This window comes from Thermobia domestica, chromosome 13 (genome assembly GCF_964235325.1).
Source record: "Thermobia domestica chromosome 13, izTheDome1.hap1.1, whole genome shotgun sequence".
NCBI classification, from domain to species: domain Eukaryota; kingdom Metazoa; phylum Arthropoda; class Insecta; order Zygentoma; family Lepismatidae; genus Thermobia; species Thermobia domestica.
The window spans coordinates 66,024,669-66,048,238 of NC_137466.1; the positions used below are offsets into that span (position 1 = coordinate 66,024,669).

The window sequence follows — 23,570 nt, forward strand, 5'->3', positions numbered from 1 at the left end:
GTGTATAAAATTTATTTTTATTTAAAAATTATATATGTAACGGATGAACGATACACATATAATCTTTAAATAGCCCTCACTACCCACAGTCCTGCGAGAACGGACGTCACCCCACTTCCCCCTTTAGAATATAAGAATTTTAAAAGGAGAGAGAAAGGAGAATTCCACTCCCCCACGGCTGAGAATAATGACGACGTGAAGAGTGAGGTTCAATACTGGAAAAAGCTTATACTGTATGCAAAAGTATTACTATTAAGATAATCAGGAAAATTTTCTACGACTACTTGTAAATGTAAAAAGTTTTCTAACAAAATGGAAAATTTTATTATAACAAATCCGAAACGTGATATATAAATAGTAATATAGAAAACATTCAACAAATTTAACAAGTAAGAGTAGTATTAATCGAAAACTCAGTTAGCAAGCAACAATTTTCCAAATGTTTTTTTTTTTCCAAGTGACAAAAGTTTCTGAAGCAAAATATTATAACCAATCGTAAATCCAAATATAGAATTTAGAAACCTATACAATAATTTCATCAAAAACGTATGGAACTCGAAGTTACTGCAAGGTGGTTTTCGTTGGAATGAAAATGTGGGAGGAAAAGATTTCTTAAATATGGGTCAATATGCATGAATTACGAGCAACAGCTCAACTGTAATTCCATAGAATCCTTTTTTTTCTTTCCTTTTCAAAACGGGCTTAAGACAAATATCATTCATTTAAAAGTCTCTATTAGGCTGAATATTTCCGTACTTGCAATATATTCAATTTCCTGACTAGCGATTTTTAACTAGTTTTTCAAGGAAAACAAGAATCAACATGTTTTAACTAAAGGCATAACTCTGCCTACACAAAACCATTTACCTTAACTATTCGGTTAACTATTTTTACTTTTTTTTTCCTTTCGCAATATTTTTAGAAAATAAGTGCTTCCAAATATATTGAGTAATAATAATGTCTTCTAAATAATAACCATAGTCAGGAACTGTTATAGTTCTTAAAAGAAGTTAACTAAACTATAGGATTATACGGAAAAAAATATTAATTTAATGACCCATTATCAGAGGACCTAACACTCTTACCTCATTTTATACACTGCGAAGCGCTTCAGTCTTAAAGCAAGAACCTCGGCTGCAACATGACGTCATCCCGATCGACGACTCGCGCAAACCAACCGAAGGTTATGCAGTGCTTCCAACTCCAAGAGAAATAACTTACTTAATAGTAAGCTGGAGTTTCATCTCACAAAATTCCTTTACAAATTTTTCATTTTATTATGAAACTTGGGTAGGTTACAGTACGATATCAAGGATTTGTGGCACTATTCTTATTTATACATTACTCTTATGTTTCTTCCACTATAATCTCCATCGATGGCGCACCTGCTACCTACGTACGTACTCTCGCATGTAGCCCCTTTCTATGCTCCTTCCCTGGCACTTTTAAATAGTATTATCGATTTTAGTACTTGTTTTGCACTTTCGTATATGTGGCATATGTCTGGATGCGCATTTGTACCTTACGGGAAAGCCCTCGCACAATTATTCTGCACGCATGAAAGCAATTCCTTCTTAAGAATTAACTTTTAAAATAGGCATTACTCGAGCAAACGACTGTACCGAATGTCACACTTTTCAGGATATTGTTTTGTATTTCTTTTAGCAGAGCACGTATTAAATGAGGAGCTCCATTACTGTAGTTTCTTGCAGATTGACTTCAGGAGTGCTCAGTATAAATACAGTATGAACGTATAGCACAAAAACTACAGTGTATAAAAGATTAACAACTTGTTCTAGGTACCACTAAAGAGCACGAATGCTATCTAACCGAGTCAGGGCAGAAGCGCAGCTGGGGGACCCTAATGGAAGCGAGGTGGGTGCATTCGTACCTAGTAGGCACGTAAGCGACTGGGAAAATACGCATAAACGATAGGAACTATCTCGTGGCGTCGGAATACTTTCACTCAGTGGCGTCGGAAGTATTTTTCATCTGGGGGGAGTGATTTTGAACTGCTGTCTTGAAAATAGACGCGCGAATGTGACATAGGTAAGATAATACGAATATATGTTCGTAATGTAACATGGTTGGCCAATAATAATAATAATAATAATAATAATAATAATAATAATAATAATAATAATAATAATAATAATAATAATAATAATAATAATAATAATAATAATATAATGCAGCTGTAAACAGTTTCGTGAGGGTAAAATTTCCATCTACGAGAAGCATCTTGATTTACATCTTTAATAAATCAAGTGCCAGTTTTGTGCTGGATTCTGGTATGATGCAAACATTTTCAACCACTTAAATCACAGTTAAATGCCTGTTTGTAACTACAATTTTCAACGAACTTAAAAAATTCATTACCGAATTCTCTATGTCTGCGTGCCAGTCTGTTATTTGTGATATTTTTTTTTTCAATTTTGAACCCTGCATTCGATAGAGCATCAAAAACTATCAGAAAAAAGTGATTACATTTTTCGCGTAACTCCTAACGTTCCCGAAATATTGGCCAAAAAATGGTCGACTTCCAGAGATTTAAGGAGTCATATCTCGAGAACCGTAAGTCATAGAGAGGCCTCATAATCTTAAAATACATAATCTCTCTATGACTTACCGTTCCCGTGATATTGGCCAAAAAATGGCAAATTTCTAGATATTTAAGGATGTATAGCTCGGGAACCATAAGTTGTAGAGAAATGATATTGATGTTGATCAATACTGAAGTAAATGGTAAATATTTTGTTACCAAAGAGTAACCGGTAGCCACTGTCCAACTGGCCACTGGTTTGGTCAGTGGCCACCAATTATTATCAGTACCAAAATATTTAACACTCTTAGGTATTGATTACCACCAACATCACCTCTCTATGACTTACCGTTCCCGTGATATTGGCCAAAAATGGCCAATTTCTAGATATTTAAGGAGCCATAGCTCGGGAACCATAAGTTGTAGAGAGATTATATTGATGTTAATCAATACCTAAGAGGATGGTAAATATTCTTGAACCAAATAGTAACCGGTTTGGTCAGTGGCCATCAATTAATATCGGTACAAAAATGTTTAGCATTCTATTAGGGATTCATTAACACTATGACTTACCGTTTCCGTGATATTGACCAAAAGATAGTTCCGATTTCGGGAGATTTAAGGAACCAAATCTCGGGAATCGTAAGTCACACAATGATCATATTGGTGTTGATCAATACCTAAGAGGATGGTGAACATTTTGGTACCAAATAATAACCGGTGACCACTGATTAACTGTCTGCTGGTCAACTGGCCACCGTTCCCCAGATATTGGACAAAAAGTTCGAATTTCTAGATATTTAAGCAGCAATATCTCGAGAACTGTAAGGCTAGTTTTAGACGGAAGCATTTATCGTAGCATTTCTCGTAGCAGATGTAGTGCCAAAAATCTCCTATAATATTCTATGGCATCAAAAGTATATGGTGATTTTATATGGTAGCATTTGGTAAGCATCTTGTCGTGACGTAGCAAACAAATCACTGGAGAAGAGCGCAATTATGACTCCGAAACTAAAAGCAGAGATTTGAGTCGCTATTTCTTCTAAAGCCCTTTGTCGCATATGCTTATTATGATAAAGAGGACTTTTAACTTTGTACGAACAAGGATGCTCCTCAAATTTTTCAATCAGCACTCATTTTTCTTTACTACAATTTAATTTCCCACACAAAACAAATAGCATGAGTATTTGGCACAAAATCTTTCGCTTGCTTTTAAGGCTAGTTTTAGACGGAAGCATTTCTCGTAGCAAAAATCGTATCATTGATATCCTACCGTGTAAAGTATTAAATGCTATAGCATTTCCCATGCCATAGCATATCCTATGGCATTTCTTGTCGATAGAACCTGGTCTATTTCGTAGCATTTTCCCCTAGCATTTCTGCTCCGATTGCAGCGCCTTGGTGTGTTAAAAGAAAGAGAAAGATTCTGTGCCAAATATCCATGCTCTTTGTTTTGTGTGGGAAATTGAATTGTAGTAAAGAAAAATGAGTTGGAGAAGGGATACTATTATTATGATGATTAAAAAATATGAGGAACATCCTTGTTTGTACAAAATTAAAAGCGTGCAGTTTCACTATACGGATCCACACCGAAATTCATAAAAAAAACTTTCTCGTTTCATTTATTGTACTTTCAGCAATCATGTCTGAGGTGTGCTCTTGCATTCTCCGGTGCAGGTTCACTTTAACAGGTGGCAACGTGTAGTTCTACTATACGGATCCATAGTATAAGTAGTAGTAGGAGGAGGAGAAGTAAGTAGTAGTAGTAGTAGTAGTAGTAGTAGTAGTAGGTAGTAGTAGTAAGAGTAGAAGTAGGAGTACTTAGTAATAGTAACAGTAGCAGTAGGTGTAGTAATAGAGTAGTAGGCCTAGTAGTAGTAGGAGGAGGAGTGGGAACGGGCTAGAAGCCCCGAAGGGGTTGGTTGGGTTCTGTTCTCGATACAAAATGGGGAAATTACACACTTGCCAAAATTTTATGGCAGCTTATTGAAGATTACGTGCATTTCAGGTTCGACTTTAATTTCTATATTTCCACGTAAATACGCATTTCAGATATAAGTGCACACCATATTTCCATTACTTATACACTACTCTATTAAAATATTAGAAACTTATTCTGTAAATTTTAAAATCTATGGATCTGTATAGTATAACTGCACCATTAAAAGTCCTTTGTATCATAATAAGCAAATGCGAAAAAGGGCTTTAGAAGAAATAGTGACTGAAATCTCTGTTTTTAGTTTTAGAGCCATAATTGCGCTCTTCTCCAGTGATTTGTTTGCTACGTCACGACCAAATGCTTATCAAAATGCTACCGTCTAAAAGAACAATATACTTTTGATGCCATAGAATATTATACGAGATTTTTGGCAGCACATCTGCTACGAGAAATGCTTTCGTCTAAAACTAGCCTAACACACCACGGCGCTGCAATCGGACCAGAAATACTGGGGAAAATGCTATAGAGCAGGTTCTATCGACAAGAAATGCCATGGCATGAGAAATGCCATAGCATTTGCAACTTTACACGGTAGGATATCGATGATACGATTTTCGCTACGATAAATGCTTCCGTCTAAAACTATCCTAAGTCATAGAGAGATGATATTTTGCTAATTTTTGCGAGAAAGAGAAGAAGGTGTGGATAAAAAGATTTAATTTTACATCTAGGAACAATGACAGTTATCCTTCCCGCTCCATCTCTCCATTCTTTTTAAGTTCGTTTTGGCAATGCTCTTGGAGCATTCTCAACTGGTTATAATTTTATATACATATTTTTAACTGTTTTGGAAATGCCCACACGGACATTATTCGGACAATGGAGTCCGCTTTTCTCATGTGCTCTGAATTTGCCTGTAGCTTTTGCAGTTCTTGAACCCTATGGCGAGAAAAAACAATTCAGCTCTTTGTATCAACATTTTACCTGTCAAATGATATGCCTTGTACAATCAAAACACAGAACATAATTTCTGACTGTATCAATGTAACCAGGGAATGTACGAAACCATTCCTCGCGACAAGATCGGCATGCAGTTCGTGAAAAATTGAAATCCTTAGTCGGCTGAGTTTTATTTTCTTAAACAGAAATTTCGAACTTTTTCCCTTGATCGGTTACACAAGATCTTTCATCAAGTTCTTTAGGCAAGTACTGTGTGGGAGTGTTGGGGGAGTTTGTCGCAATTTGCGTGACTCTTTTCTCAATTTGCTGCTTGGAGGTGCTCGTGGAATCCGGTACTTCAAGTCAGGCACATTGCAGAGAATTCTGAGATGTATTTTGTTGTGAACTTTCTGTACCAATGCTGGCACTGGTTGTTGAAGTTTTTTCATAAACACCATGAAGACTTGTATTTTCCGATACTTTCTTTGTTGACGATGTTAACCATGTATCAAGAAGGGTTCTTTTTCGGTTAGAAATAAAGTAAGGAACACATGTATAACGTATGCATTTCCTTGCATCCCTACATAAACAGCAAACGATTTAGTAACGCAAAGTAAACTCTTTTATTTCAATGTCAGACTGATTTACAGGTTTCAGCACTCTCTCCTACATGGCCTAAGTAAACGTTAGGTGATTAAGGTAGTTAGGGGATTCAATCGATCGTTAATGTGTAAACTGAGTGCTCCTTCCTAGAACTTAAGCAGCGTTCATTTTGCTTTCTGTTGTTCTGGTAAAGCAATGATAAAAGAATCCAAACACAAATATCACCTGAACCAAAATTTCAACTCTGTAAATAATAATTGTACCCTGAAAAATTGTTGCGAAGGTTCACCAACTAGTAATTAGACATTAGACTTTGTGGATGGGATAGGATTTGAATTTTAATGGGCTCTTCAGCAAGTTGGCTACATCAGTCCTTCACGTATCTAAGGCTAGTTTTAGACGAAAGCATTTATCGTAGTATTTCTCGTAGCAGATATGCTGCCAAAAATCTCGTATAATATTTTATGGCATCAAAAGTATATTGTGCTTTTACACGGTAGCATTTTGATAAGCATTTTGTCGTAACGTAGCAAACAAATCACTGGAGAAGAGCGCAACTATGGCTCCAAAACAAAAAACAGATACTGTATTTCAGTCACTGTTTCTTCTAAAGCCCTTTTTCGCATATGCTTATTATGATACAAAGAACTTTTAACGGTGCAGTTATACTATACAGATCCATAGGTTTTAAAATTTACAGAAGAAATTTCTAATATTTTAATAGAGTAGTATATAATTAATGGAAATATGGTGTGCACTTACATCTGAGATGCGTATTTACGTGGAAATATAGAAATTAAAGTCGAACCTGAAATGCACGTAATCTTCAATAAGCTGCCATAAATTTTGGCAAGTCTGTAATCTCTCCATTTTGTATCAAGAACAGAGCCCCACCACACCTTCGGGGGTTCTAACCCGTTCCCACTACTACTACTACTACTACTACTACTACTCTTACTATTAAGATACCTACTCCTACTGTTACAATTACTAAGTACTCCTACTTCTACTCTTACTACTACTTACTCCTCCTACTGCTTACTTCTACTACTACTACTACTACTACTACTACTACTGCTACTACTTACTCCTACTACTGCTGATACACCTACTATTACTTACTCTTCCTCCTTCTCCTACTACTACCACTACTTATACTATGGACCCGTATAGTAAAACTACACGTTGCCAGCTATCTTGCATAGACCTGTTAAAGTGAATCTGCACCGGAGAATGCAAGAGCACACCTCAAAAAGTTGTTTTTTTTTTTAATAATAAATTTCTGTGTGGATCCGTGTAGTGAAACTGCACGCTTTGAACTTTGTACAATCCGCGGCAAAAAACCTGCAACATGAGGATGTAAGTTTATTGTGAAACTATGCCTAACCGCATAGGGAATGAACATAACGTCTAAGTGGAACGAATTACGCCAGGATAAACCTCAGCCTCCTCCCGTGTACACTTATTTTGGAGCAAAAGACTTCGTCATTTCGCAATAAACTTATATGCTCATGTTGCAGGTTTTTTGCCGCAGATTGTACAAACAAGGATGTTCCTCATATTCTTTTAATCAACATAATAATAGTATCCCTACTCCAACTCATTTTTCTTTACTACAATTCAATTTCCCACACAAAACAAAGAGCATGGATAATTGACACAAAATCTTTCACTTCCTTTTAACACACCACGGCGCTGCAATCGGAGCAAAAATGCTGGGGAAAATGCTACGAAATAGAGCAAGTTCTATCGACAAGAAATGCCATAAGATATGCCATGGCATGGGAAATGGAATAGCATTTGCTACTTTACACGGTAGGATATGGATGTTACGATTTTTGCTACGAGAAATGCTACGATAAATGCTTCCGTCTAAAACTAGCCTAAGGGATGATGTCCCTCGGCGGGCACACAACCTGGAAAAAGGGATAGAGGAAGTCAAGGAAGAAGTAATTAGAAGAGGAAGTCACGGCTCCTAAAGAACGTACCATCCCAGCATTTGCTTGGGGGAAACCGTGAAATAACCTGTCACGATGGCTGGCCTCAGGGATCGAACCCCGGACCTCTCGAATGCGGAGCTGTAACGCTACCACTGAGGCACGACTGCTCGTTATTGACTTTATGGGGCTGATAAACTAATAATAATAATGCTTGCAATATTCTATAATCACAAATCATTGGGTTCACAGCAAACAGAAAACTATTTAGAGAAATACCTGTATTTTACATGCGAATTATTATAACAAATCGTAACAATTATAACAAACTGTATATGAAAACAAAATTATCAGGAAATGTAGCCTACATGTTGCGCAAACGACAAACAATAAAAATGGCACATTTATTAAATAAATTTATGAAACAATTAAGAAAAAATAACTAAATCAACAGGAAACATATTTCGATAGTCGAGCCAAAGGAAGGGGTAGAAAACCACCTATCAACAGCATCACATCCACTGCCACTGCCTGCCTTTCCACGCCCTCCAATGACACCACACCCTACTTGCATAGCACGTCGTCCAGTTGTACAAATATTCAGTATTGTCCTCTGTGTTAGAGAAGAAATATCTCATCTAGTTCTTTTCCATTTGGTAAGGTGCCAAGAACCGACGACACGTTGCCACGTTGGATAGCAATAGATATGCGTTGTATTAAGAAAGATGTTGAACGAATATCTCCAGTAACGATAGAAATGCGTCTGCCTACTTCTCTAATAAAATCAAGGCTTGCAGATCCCCAAGCACCACTAGTCTCGATGGCAATTGGAGCAAAAATAAATTTATCAAGGAGGCTGTTATATTTCCTTTGCTTTTCTACTTCTCTACGACTAGCAACAGCCCCAGCATCCATAACAGCTAAGGGGAGACTTGAATGGGCAAATGTATCTGAACACGTAAAGTCCCAAACTAGTGATTTGCCTTTCAACCAAGGAACTAATGTCATGCCATCAGGTCGTTTACCATCTGAACGACAACATCCTGAAGGTTCACGTATTGAAGGAATTCCAGCTGTGGTAAGGGCTCGTAAAATGATATCATTTACAGAGGAGTGTCTAGCGTGTCTACCCATGCTCTTCATGCATGACAGGCCATGCAGGCCACGTTGGTTAACTTGATCCCCGCAAGCTGGACAGCGATGTGGCTCACAAATATCTGCACCTAATCTTAAGGCGACAGAGATTCGAAATGCCTCATTAGTCATATGAAGACCTAATGGTGGGGAGGGTAATGCATTCAACCATGCCCCAGCATGTAGAGATGAGGCAGCACGAATCCTGGCTTTATCCTCTGGAGCAATAACTGACTGTAAGAGAAGTTCATGAAAATGCGCTGCAATTGGTGTGTACCAAGATGCCTGAGAACCTATTTTGTTAATCTCTGGAAGATCTGTATCTGTTAAATTTTTCCATTTGGTAGAGCCTTCTTGAACTGTGCCATCTGGGTCTAGATGGTAACCTTGCGGAAGAAGAGCCTCGACTAAACGAAGAGATCCGTGGTAGGACGCTAAAAAGGAAGGAATCGCCATATCCACGGATCGTCGAATACCAAGATCCCCTAATCTCACAGGTAAGGATGCTTGAATCCAAGATTCGTCGCTTAAGGAGCAGTTTAAAATTGACTCCAGACCCATTTTAAGGATATGATCGTATTTCTCCAGTAATGGAGTCTCATTCCAAGAAGGAAAACATCGTAAGAAGTAATTTAAACGAGGGATTGACAAAGAGCCACGTAGAAGAAAGAAAGCTGCATGGACAGAAATCGAGGCGAGTCGAGACAAAAAATATTCTAACTTCGATATTTTGCTTAACAGGACATTGGTAAAAGCTTCCTTTGTGAGAGCGGCGCCTAGAAGACAAGCATCCTGGTTAGTTAGGAGACGTATTGCTGGGGCAGTTTCGTCAAATTTTTTAAATAATAGGTCGAACTTGGCTTCGTCTGACCCAAGAAAACCAACTTCACACTTTGAAAAATTTAAATATAGGCCAAGTGCAGATGCCTTCTCATTTATTTGTGCTAGAGTTGAAAGAACTACTTCAGGTTCATCAGCGATAGTTCCATCATCCAAATACCAAATGTTTAATTCAGTGTTGATCGATTTCACTAAGGAATGAATGGTTATAGCAAAAAGTGCTGGGCCCAGAGGATCGCCTTGTTGTACTCCTCTCTGGGATGAAATAGTGTCTTCACCTAAGAATAGATCACTGGGTTGAGCGTAACATTGGTAAACATATGGATAGATTGAAGGAAATTCAAATTACACTGTAGTGAGCATGGAGTCCCGGCGAAGCTCGTTAAATGCGTATTTTGATTTTAAATCCAAGAAGTTAAACATAAAGAAAATGTTTCTAACCTGCTTTAAAATTTAGAAGAGCTGTCGCATTTGTTATAAAAATAAATGTTGTTGATTTGTGTATCTTTTCAGGAGTAAAAGTAAGGGGGAACGAGAGTGGACGCCATCTCCTCACCTCCAAAAAATATGTACGGCTTCCCCCCAGTTCCTAAAAAATAATGAACAAAGATAGGCAGGGGACGTCGTGACGTCATGCCGCTACCTACCGCCCCCTGCCTTCTCAGATCCAATTGTACCCCTGGGGTAATATGAAGAAAATAAATTGATTGTTAGATATAGGGCACTCTGTGCTTCAAAACATTACACCGTATTTTCACATAAAGCACACAAACATGGAGAAAACAAAATTCATGAAAGAGTAACACCAAAACAAACAGTATTATTACGTCAACGCGGTTAGTGCAGTAACTCAACTACGAATAAGTATACTATACTGAATAATTCCGAAATGTTACGATATTCTTTTAAAACAATCTGTACTGTATGCAATGGCAATTTATGATTCCCACCCTCTTGTTTCTTTTAGTTCAAACAGAATAGTCGGGATTTCGGGTGAGGGCCGGACCCCCAGGGTCCACCCCCGCACACACCCCTGTCGGAAGTGCCCTTGCTGACGTTTGTGAACGTGTCCCCACCCTGTCCCCTCTTCAAACAAGAACGTCCGAAATACTGTCATTCGTTAGTGCTCACAAGGGATACATTTTTCCTCACTATAAAAGTTACTACACTCTGCATATCGTTTGTAAGAATAATTTAAATTTATAAAAAATATATTTAGATGTTCTGTTATGCATTTAACCTATTATCTTTTTTAAACTTTAAAATCTCGCTTAACGATTCGCTTCATATTGCAGACTTACGATTACTTAAACAACAATTCTTAAAGAATTTATTGTTTTGAGAATGTACACCAATGGAAAGAAAGAGAATTTTCAATTCTTTTTCCTAAATCTTTCTGTCTAATATGGGGTGAGAAAAAGCACCCGTTCTCATGTCTCAAAAAGAAAGATGAATCTGGAATAGAGATTTTTTTCACATTACCATAAAGAAACAAAATTTAGTTCATATAATCACTTCTATGTGATGTTTCACAGTCTGAAAGTGGAGGGGGAAAACGAGTATCTTGCTTTCCATGAAAATTTCAGGGGGCAGCTGCCCCCGGTTCCGACTTCCCTGCTTTGATTATCACTCAAAATTCATTTCAATATGCTGTACTGGTATTACTGGTATTGCAATTACTGGTATTCACACTCTCCTTCTTTCATGAAAAATGTTCACATCGTATTTTATCTATTAATTTTCTATTTGGTAGAACAACTGCTCGAGGGAGCCCATAAAATACTACGTGTGAATTTAATGAAAAATAATTGCATACAGGGCCGGATTTAGGGGGGTGCACTGGAGCACGTGCACTCCCCTCCGTTGTGGATATACACTATCTAAAATGAGATGCTAGTAGTGAAAATAGCAATACTTTCCAAAAATGTCATGCCATGTTTCCGTTTCAAGCTTAAACGAAAGCGGAGTTTTGCAAAAACTATAGTTCAAGTCACTTTTCTCAAGGTTGAAGAGAAAGGATTTACCGACAACAGACACTTAGCATTTCCAGGAAAATTCCAGATATTCACCACAGATGCGTAAAGCTGCTTAAAAAAATTAAATTTAATTCAAATGTACTGACAGTTATTGGTGAGCATCCGTCAGAAAATCCTGGATCCGGCCCTGATTGCATATATTGTAATAGGATAACATGTAATCATTTGCAGGGTACTTCAGTTTGCGCTCATATTATAAATCTATACGCAATTATTTGTTATTATTACTGATTAATGACAGTATCAAACGTCCTATTAAAGCAAGAAAAGTAAGATATAATTATATTTTTATATGGTGTACTCTTCTTTCTTAACTTACACCTGATATTCTTGTTTATTAAATTCTCAAATTAACATTTGCCTTAAAATTTAGCAATAGTAGTGGGCATGCAAGCTCTGTAATTACATAAATCGTGTATATTATCAACAAAATTTCTAACGATATCTTCCAGCACGGACATTTGATTTTTGTTCATTATTATAATGCATACTTTAAATATCAGGTAATTATCGAAAATAGTAATAAAAATACATATTTATTCAGCATCTGCTGCTCTGTCTCACGACGCCATCATAGTTGTTTTGTATTTTCCTGCAATCAACTCGGGTGCTGATTGGCTATTGAATGTTCGTGAATTGGACTGTTTAGAACAGAATGGAAACGAAATCTCTCGAACGAAACTTGAATTCAAGACACCAGGCCAACTAGAAAGACAAATTAGATTTGATGAAAAAGACGTCAGCACTGACGTCATTTTTGTCTTGAACAAGGCTGCCAAGAAAGAGGTCTTTCTAGTGGGATGGGATGGGATTTAGATTTCTGGGCTTTCGGCATCTAAGGCCATTTAGCCCTTCACGTTTTGAGGGATGACGTCCCTCGGCGAGCACACAATCCGGGGAAAGGGAAGGAGGAAAGGATTGGGGAAGGAAGGAAGCGGCCTGGGACCTATAAGTTAGGTACCACCCCAGCATTTGCCTGGTGTGAATGAGGAAAACCCAGGAAAACCTCATTCAGGGTGGCTGCCTGAAAAAGCGTTTTACACTTTTTTGACCGAGTGCCCCCATAAACTATGCAGTCTAAATTTTGTTTTATACAGACTACAAGGCACCATTTCTCGACATACTTTGCTTTTATTATAGTATGGTAAGATATATTCACTTCTCAATTTTGGAGTTATTTTTTGGGGAGCATTGCACATTGCCCTATCCACGTTCCGCATACAGAAAAAATCCATACGTATTATTTTCAACTGGAAACCAAGATCATTCTGTGGAGATATATTTAAACTCCATACAATTCTAACACTCCCATCAGTGTACATATACAAAAGCATTATCTTTACTAAGGCTAGTTTTAGACGGAAGTATTTATCGTAACATTTCTCATAGCAGATGTGCTGCCAAATATCTCGTTTAATAATCTACGGCATCAAAAGTATATGGTGTTTTTACACTGTAGCATTTTGATAAGCACCTTGTCGTGACGTAGCAAACAAACCTCTGGAGTAGAGCGCAATTATGGCTCCGAAACTAAAAACAGTGATTGCAGTCGCTATTTCTTCTAAAGCCTTTGTCGCATATCCTTATTATTATGTACAAACAAGAATGCTCCTCATATTTTTCAATCAGCATAATAATAGCATCCCTACTCCAACTCATTTTTCTTTACTACAATTCAATTTCCCACACAAAACAAAGAGCATGGATATTTGGCACAAAATCTTTCGCTTTCTTTTAACGCACCACGGCGCTGCAATCGGACCAGAAATGCTGGGGAAAATGCTACGAAATAGAGCAGGTCCTATAGACAAGAAATGCCATAGGATATGTCATGGGGAATGCTATAGCATTTGCTGCTTTACATTGTAGGATATCGATGATATGATTTTTACTACGATAAATGCTTCTGTCTAAAACTAGCCTAAGACTAATTTGCATTCCTTTACGGTTACATCTTCTGTACATAATACAAGGCAAACTACGGATGTTTATGTCTCGCAACAAAATTATAGCTCAACTAGAAATAGTGTGTACTCTATGTGCACAAGATTGTATATCACTTACCGCAGTATTTTAAAAACATTGGGCCTTATGCAGAAAAGTTTTGACACGTGATTAATGCCTTACTACGAGTTTGACTAACGGATGGGTATCAAAAGTGTATTCAGTCTCTGATGGACGTAGTAGTAGTCGAAGTTAATCATATGTGACTAATTAATCTAGAGCAGATGATACCACTTCAGCTTGTGTGACACAACATTTCGAATTTCATTAATTTCATTTCATTTAAAAACACTACGCATGCACACATCTACATTCCGTAGTTGCCACATTTATTTTTCACACCCGATGAATTGGGATTATATTAGTTAATCATACCCAAATAAACTTATTAGTTGTACTCAAAGTAGAATCTGAATACCAAAAAGTAAATTTTCCTTAGTAAAGAGGTAGTATTACACTAACTAGTCTGTGACTAAACATAGATTAAGAAATTCTTTCTGAATACCGCCTATTGGGCCTTATGCAGAGTCGTTTTGACGTCTGGTGAATGTTATACTACCAGGTTGACTAACGCATGGTTATCAAAATTGTATTCAAAGTCTCTGATTAGGACGTCGTATTTGACGGAATTAATCACATGTGACTAATTAATCTAGAGCATAGGCTAATCTTTTACCCACGGTTTAGCGTGCGACACAACTGGCTTTAAGCAGAGTCGTTTCGAAGTCTGATTAACGCCATACTACAAGGCTGATTAACGGATGGTTGTCAAAATTGTATTCAGAGGCTATGATTAGGACGTAGTACTTGACGTAGTTAATCACCTGTAACTAATTAATCTAAAGCACAGTCTAATCTTTTACCCACGGTTTAACGTGCGACACAACATTTCGTATTTCATGTATTTTCATTTTTTACAGACTACGCATGCGCTCATCTACTTTTCCGTAGTTACCTCATTTATTTTTCTCACCCGATGCATTTGGGTTATATAAGTTAATCATACCAAAATCATCATTTTAGTTGTACTCAAAGTAGACTCTGAATACCATAACGTGCAACTTTCTTAGAAAAGAGTTAGTGTGCTTACTAATGGGGCGTTTACACTTGGTCGATTTAGTCGCACGGCTAAATCGACTCGCCGCATTTGCGACTAAATCGAAGCAACTAGACCGAATGAGATCGATGGATGTGTTCAATTGTTTTATCCGAAATTGAATGCTGCTTGTCGACTCGCTCTCCTCTGGTCGATTCGAAATCGACTGGCAATTTTCAAGATGTCCAAGCAAAAAGTAATTGGTACAATTTGCGGTGTTATAGCAGAAAAAAATAGAATCGACCACAGTAAATAGAATGTCTTTCAATTCAATTGCTAGTCGATTAGTCTCTTTCGATCAACAAGCGATTAAGTTGAAGTCCAGTTTACACGGTCGATTAAGTTGAAAGTGACGTCAATTCAACTGAATCGAACGCAAATCGACTAAGTGTAAACGCCCCATAACTAGTCTGAGACTAACTCTCGATTAACGAATTCTCTCTAAATACCGCCCATTAAGAGCATAATGGTGTTTAAGAATTATTTATGCAAATTTCTTGTAGATAAAGCTTATTATAACTTTTCTGAGTATCTAGAGTGTAATTGTTTAAAATAAGCATATTTTTAGGTGTACTCTATGCTACTATTATTTTGATATCGATTGTAATCTAATTTTCTTTTAGTTTATTTTACTTTTTACTATTATCTTTGTAATTTGATGTATTATTTTCTGACGTGTCCTATGTGCTTGGTCTTCTGCAACCTCTATGTACAGAAAAGATTAAACTAAACGAAACTAAACTGAACAAGAGTCTTGTTCAAGCTTACTTTAACCGCTTAGAAACAATGGGCCTTATGCAGAGTCGTTTTGATCTTTGATTAAAGCCATACTACGAGGTTGACTAAAGGATAGTTATCAAAATTGTATTCAGAGTCTCTGATTAGGAAGTAGTATTTGACGAAGTTAATCACATGTGACTAATTAATCTAGAGAATAGGCTAATCTTTTACCCACGGTTTAGCGTGCAACACAACATTCCGTATTTCATGTATTTTCATTTTTACAGACTGCGCATGCGCTCATCTACTTTTCCGTAGTTACCACATTTATTTTCTCACGTGATGCATTGGGGTTATATAAGTTAATCATACCCAAATCATCATTTTAGTTGTATTCAAAGTAAACTCTGAATACCAAAAAGTGCACCATTCTTAGAAAAGAGTTATTATGCTAAATAACTAGTCTGTATTTAATCCTCGATTAACGAATCCTCTCTGAATACCGCCCACACAAGCTGCGGGCATATTTTGTAACGGTTTGCGACAATAATTGGCATGGTAGTTACAATAACTAATAAAATAATTATAACTCTTCTAGTTGATTGAATATCTATATATATAAAAGAGAACGTACAAAATCCTTTGTCCGCTCATCACGCTAATACGGCTGAACCAATTTCTTTCATTTTTGGGGGGTTATTAGGATTTGGACCCTATATGGTTTTTATCATATCACTTTAATTTTTAATTACCAGTGTCTTGAGATAATTGACCATTCAAGTGTCCATAACGTACAAATCCTTTGTTATTAGTTCATCATAGGTAAAAATAAACGTATTTATATGCAACCCGCATGACCGTGTCACTCGGCGGGTTAACATAAATGACAGGCGATATACAGCGGAAAATAGCTTGAATCTTCTGTTTAAAATTTTTTAATTGATTTGCTTATTTTTACAGACACTTTTACAATATGCCAGCACCGGGATGACCGCAGCGAAGCGGGGCGGGTTAACATAAATGACAGGCGATATAATGTTAAGATTTACTGCAATCTTCTATGGTTTTTATCATATCACTTGAAAGCGAAAAAGTAAAAATTATCTAAGTAACAAAGTTTATTGCGTTCCGGGGTGACCGCAGCGAAGCGGGGTGAACGCTGCTAGTCGTTTATATTTATAAGATTTGTGCTTTATACATTGCATTGGTATAGTTTTTTCGCTCCACACCTTGGAAGATTTACAGGTAAAATTCAATACTTTGCATTAAAAGACATCTTTATAAGAAACAAATTTCTGCAGGTGGCTGAATAAAATACAAATTAAACAGCTGTACTTTAGGTTTACAACTGTAGGGTTACTAGTGTAATATCATTAGAAGTGTTTTACAACGGACAAAATAAAAGTGCATATGAAAGATGGATCCATTAGATGCTATCAGCGGGATATTTCTGCACAGAGTACAAAACCTGTATTATGTTTGCAAGTTGAGCGTTATTGTTGTGAAACCGTGACAATACAAGTGACAATACTACAGTCGTTTGCGCACATATCCACCATCGATTACGCCCCTGCTCCCTTCAGACGCACTACGACGCGGTCTCACTATAGTATCCCTGCACTGACTCAAACATTCGTACTTTTTAGTGGGCACTAGCACATGTTATTTTGTGTTTTTGCACTAGTTTTTATACTACATGTCCGGAAGTCGTATTTATACGCGAATCATAATTTTACAATTACTCCTCGTGGCCCCCCTTGAATATTATTTATGCTAAGAGAGAGATTTTCGTGTCGCCCAATGGAAATCTTTCAGGAAACAATAAGAAGGAAATTAGTTGAAGAATTAATTTTCAATAATTTTTTCTATTGGTGCGCCAAAAGTAAACCTGTAAGCAGGGGCGGATCCAGGGCGGATGGGTTTTATTTATACATATAATATAAGAAAGTTTCTTCTGGGTGCAATTGCCCCGAGTGTCCCTCCCTGCCTGTAAGTGCAGAATTTTCTGAAAACTGGTATGTAATGACGCACCTAGCGAAGGCTGGTATGTACGGAATAGTAAAAGTCTCATTGCGGTGGGTAACGCAACGCAAAGTGTGTAAAAGTCAATTATAACTGCTGTCTCGATTGTCATAAATTAAAATTTAGATTTTGCGCTGTATTGACAGAAACATTACAGAATAACCCTCAAGAATCCTGAATTAGATGTTCTCAGTTTAGACATCAGAAATTCTGAGAAGTTCTGTAGAGAATGAATAATAAACTATTACTAGCTTGGATCGGAAGTGAAGTTGGTAGCGGAAGCGCTGCATCACCCGTTCAATGTAGTGCATCAGAAGTTATGTAGGCTGTGGTGGGATTGTGGTGTTTGAATACCTAAGTTTATTGTAGCTGTGTGATGAAGAGGATTTCTAGTATTATTTGGTGATAATTTTTAAGTTATCAATATAAACAATATATCACAAACGTAGTAGATTTGAGTTTTCTTGTAATAAAACTTGACTGACTTAAAGTTCTTTGTTCTCGTGTAGATGTCTAGTGCTTCAGTGGTCGACAAATCCAATTCTTCCCCAGCTGCCAAGAAGCGGAAAGTTGCCGGAAACTGTGCTGATTCCAATTCAGTTTCTTCTTCATCAATTGATATGGCTAAGAATGGAGCTTCTCATCCCAATGGAGACATTGATGAAGGATTATATTCAAGACAGTTATACGTTTTGGGCCATGATGCCATGCGGCGTATGGCAACATCTAATATTCTTATATCAGGGCTGGGTGGACTTGGCGTGGAAATAGCAAAAAATGTTATTTTAGGTGGCGTAAGGTCTGTTACATTGCATGATGAACAAGTCTGTCAATTTTCAGACCTGAGCTCTCAGTTCTACTTAACGGAAAAAGATCTTGGGAAGAATAGGGCTGAATCATGCAGTCGTCATTTATCAGAGTTAAATACGTACGTTTCAACAGAGGTTTATACAGGACCACTTACTCCGGAATTCATCAAACAGTTTAAGGTGGTAGTATTAACCAACAGCTCATTGGAAGAACAGTTGCGAATATCAGAGGTTACAAGGGCACATGACATAGCATTGATAATTGCAGACACTAGAGGTTTGTTCGGACAGGTATTTTGTGATTTTGGAGAGTCTTTCACCGTTATCGATAGTACAGGGGAAAATCCAGTTTCTGCAATGATTGCTAGCGTTTCTAAGGAAGCCGAAGGGGTAGTAACATGTTTAGATGATACGAGACATGGTCTTGAAGATGGTGATTATGTTACTTTCGATGAAGTTCAGGGCATGGTAGAGCTTAACGGTTGTGAACCGAAGAAAATAAAGGTTCTAGGTCCTTACACATTTAGTATTGGTGATACAACTAAGTATTCTGATTATATAAGGGGCGGTACAGTTACTCAGGTGAAAATGCCGAAGGTTGTGCACTTCAAGTCGCTTAAAGAATCATTGAACGAACCAGAATTTTTGATGTCTGATTTTGCTAAATTCGATCGTCCTCCACAATTACATTTGGCGTTTCAAGCTTTACACGAATACGTCTCCAAGAGGGGAAAGTTGCCCAGACCTTGGAGTGAAGATGATGCTTTAGATTTCATTTCTTTAGCAAAAGAAATCAATTCAAATAACCAACATAAAGTAGATGAAATAGATGAAAATATTTTAGGTATATTCTCAAAGACCTCTAGTGGAAGCTTGTGTCCGATGAATGCTATGATTGGCGGAGTAGTTGCACATGAAGTAATGAAAGCAACCAGTGGGAAGTTCAATCCTATTTATCAGTGGCTGTATTTTGATGCTGTAGAATGTCTGCCGGAAGATATGTCTGATCTAACCGAAGAACGTTGTAAACCTGTCAATTGTCGATACGATTCTCAAATCGCAGTGTTTGGTCCAAATTTTCAACAAAAACTGGGCGCATTGAAATATTTCGTAGTGGGTGCAGGAGCAATTGGGTGTGAACTATTGAAAAACTTTAGTATGATGGGTGTTGGATGTGGAACTGGATATGTTACTGTAACTGATATGGATCTGATTGAGAAGTCGAATTTGAACAGACAGTTTCTTTTTAGACCGTGGGATGTTCAGAAATTTAAGTCTACAACAGCTGCGAAAGCTGTGAAAGACATGAATCCTTCTTTGAATATAAATGCTCATGTGAATAGAGTTGGTAGTGATACAGAGCAAATATACGATGACAAGTTTTTCGAAGCTTTAGATGGGGTTGCAAATGCTTTAGATAATGTCGATGCTAGAATATACATGGATCGACGTTGTGTCTATTATAGGAAGCCACTGTTAGAATCTGGCACTTTGGGAACTAAAGGAAACACCCAAGTTGTGGTACCATTTTTGACAGAATCGTATAGTTCTTCCCAGGATCCACCAGAGAAAAGCATACCGATATGTACTCTGAAGAACTTCCCGAATTCGATTGAGCACACATTACCGTGGGCTCGTGACATGTTTGAAGGTCTTTTTAGGCAGGCAGCAGAAAGTGCAGAGCATTACTTGAAAGATCCTAATTTCGTCGAAAAAACACTCAAACTGCCCGGTGTTCAACCTCTAGAAGTGTTAGAAACTGTGAAGCGTGCGTTGATAGACGATAGGCCGAAAAACTTCAAGGATTGTGTGGTATGGGCTCGTAATCATTGGGAAGAACAGTATAGAAACCAAATAGTTCAGTTGCTTTATAATTTTCCTGCTGATCAACTCACTTCTAGTGGACAGCCATTTTGGTCGGGTCCTAAGCGTTGCCCTCATCCATTGGTTTTTTCAGTTGATGATCCAATGCATTTGGATTATATTGTTGCTGCAGCTAACTTGAAGGCAGAAGTGTACGGTGTGCCTCAGAACCGAAATAGAAATGAAATACGAGAACTTGTGAAAGATGTAGTAGTCCCTGAATTTACACCAAAATCTGGAGTTCGTATCGCTATCTCTGATGCAGAGGCCCAGGCATCCAATAATCGAGATGACATTGATCATGATCGTTTGGAGCAATTGCGCAATGAGTTACCGTCTGCCAAGAACTTAGATGGTCTTAAAATTACTCCAATTCACTTCGAGAAAGATGATGATACGAATTTACACATGGATTTCATTGTAGCTGCATCAAATCTTCGAGCAACAAACTATAATATTCCACCAGCGGATAAACACAAGAGCAAACTTATTGCAGGTAAAATTATTCCTGCTATTGCAACTACCACTTCAGTTGTAGCAGGTTTGGTTGGTTTAGAATTGTACAAGCTTGCCCAGGGTTATAACAAATTAGAACCTTTCAAGAATGGTTTCGTGAACTTAGCTTTACCTTTCTTTGGATTTTCCGAACCAATTGCTGCACCAAAGCAAACATACTATGATGTTGAGTGGACACTGTGGGATCGCTTTGAAGTACAAGGTGAAATGACTCTTCGAGAATTCTTAAATTATTTTAAGACTCAACATAAATTAGAAATTACCATGCTCTCTCAGGGTGTTAGCATGTTGTATTCTTTCTTTATGGCTGGATCAAAACGAGAAGAAAGGATGGATCTTACTCTTTCTGAGATTGTACGAAAAGTGTCGAAAAAGAAGATAGAACCACATGTAAGAGCTTTAGTCCTGGAGTTATGCTGCAACGATGAAGATGGCAATGATGTGGAAGTCCCATACGTGAGATACTCTCTTCCCCAGTGTGGAGAGAATCATTAAGCTTAGAACATAAGTAGGAAAGTGAGATGCTCAGTTAATTTTCATCCAAGAAAAGAATCTTTATATACACACACTTATGTTAATTGGAACTTGTATTTGTTTTTTTGGTAACAAATGTGGAAGACTTTGCAATAGTTAGATATGTTTTTTTTTTTTTTTTTTTTTTTTTTTTAAGAACCAGTATTAAGATAACTGGGAGCGGATTCAAGAAGAGTGGCTAAAAACATATTTAAATTTTTATTGTTCCTGTAATGGCTACGTGGTTTCTAAAAATAAACCTCAGTGTACGTTGTGAAACCAGTGAATGTTTGTGCTTTCTACAAAGGCAGTGAACTTTGAAATTCGTCATGGTGCAGCGCAGTACTGGAGAGGAAAGTGAGGTAAGCATGATTTTATAGTATTGTTAAAAGTAAATTCTAGGGGGAGTTCATTTATCGAATTGTCTTCAGTTATACGTCAAGATTGTCTCAATTGAGAATTACTATGTTTTTAACTTTCAGTTCGTTTTCTGTAATTTTATTTTTGTTTCGTTCTGTCTATCTTCACTATTTTGAAACATCGTGTTTCCAGGGCATCTACTTTTAATTCTAGTACATTATCCCATTTGTTAATAGGCATTTCTACAGTAGTTACTAATTAAAGTTACAGTACTGGCCTGAAAGTTCGGTAAAATTTTCGTGAAAAAATCGTCTATATTTCAAGCAAATGTTAGATTGCAGCTCTTCAGGATGATTTAAAGCTTTGTGTTGTATAGCTAGCCAATCACATGCTGAGGTATAGAACGTCAGTGATTACAAGAGTTTTTGATCCCGGGAATGAACCAAGTAACAGAAAACTTTGTGTGTTTTATATATATTCTGTGAATGATTAAATGGTCCACTGTTTTAAGTCAATTAATTTCTATGTTCTGTTTACAGATTTTAATACCAAAATTTAGTGGGAAAATTTTTAAAAATTTCTTCGCCCACAAAACCAGTTTTCTGTATAGGTATGTGTCGATCATGAATTCTTTAAGGAATTGCTCATAAAGTTTTGTATTACAGGTATTAAAAGATGCAAATAAAACTGGAATTAATTATTGGCTTAAAGTAGTGCACTATTTAGTCATTTATGGAAAATAGAGCTTGAAATATAAGTATATAAAATGCTCAATAGAGTTTTCTGTTATTTGTTAGAGGCAGGGTGGCTCAGTGGTAAAGCGTTCACTTCTGGTGCATGGGATCCCTGGTTCGATCCCAGCTTGCGCCAAGTGGACTTTGTGGTAGACAAATAGTGTGCGTCGATTTTCTTGGGGTTTTCCAGTTTCCTCTCACTTTATTCATTCCACCATTGCACTCATTATCATCATCACCGTCGCCTTTAACCTAATTCCGCAGCCAGTATTAAATGAATTCTTCACTTTCTCTCTCTCTTTCTTCAAGTGTTGTATTAAATACTGAAATTACTTTCGAACATTTGTTTCTCTGAAGCCTGAAAATGTGTAACAAGGAAAGGGGTCTTGCAATCTCTGGGGCATCTGTTCTGCGACAATACCACAAACCAACTCTTGGGCTGCAGGATTGGTTGGTTTGAAGTTCAGCATTGTTTCAACACAGAGGCTAAATGAAACGTGCCTATTGCTTAACGTGGGGTCCGAACCACAAGGGTCTTTGCGCCGAAGACATCTTGCAGGAAATTAATTAAAGAGCTTATAATTATTTCTACTAAATATTAGTTAATTATACTATTGGAAACTGTGTTTATTTACGGTGCTTCTTTTCCCCGTACAGCATACCTTACTAGCTTAGGATTCGGACTAACACACATACACATACATACATACATACATACATACATACATACATACATATATATATATATATATATATATATATATATATATATATATATATATATATATACATACATATACATATATACACACACACAGAGAGAGAGAGAGGTTGTAATGAGAGTCAGAAAACGAGCGCCATATAGATCTACAAAATCCTCGAAATAGATAGAAAGGTCGTTATGAAGTTAGCAGACACTGCAATCGATATGACAATTGCAGTTCTGTAATTACGATTCAGTAT

General features: G+C 37.2%; 1 pseudogene across 2 annotated transcripts in view; it reads left to right on the forward strand.

The window, feature by feature from the left end:
• Nucleotides 1-23,570, forward strand: part of LOC145668199 (ubiquitin-like modifier-activating enzyme 1 pseudogene) — a 107,716-nt pseudogene that overhangs the window by 70,349 nt on the left and 13,797 nt on the right. Inside the window, exon 3 of one of the 2 annotated variants that reach the window (XR_014127984.1) lies at nucleotides 21,671-21,875. The product of XR_014127984.1 is annotated as a ubiquitin-like modifier-activating enzyme 1 pseudogene, transcript variant X2 (transcript). Of the gene's footprint in view, nucleotides 1-18,078; nucleotides 21,876-23,570 lie in introns of those variants that run through there. The other variant, XR_014127983.1, reaches the window with a different exon arrangement.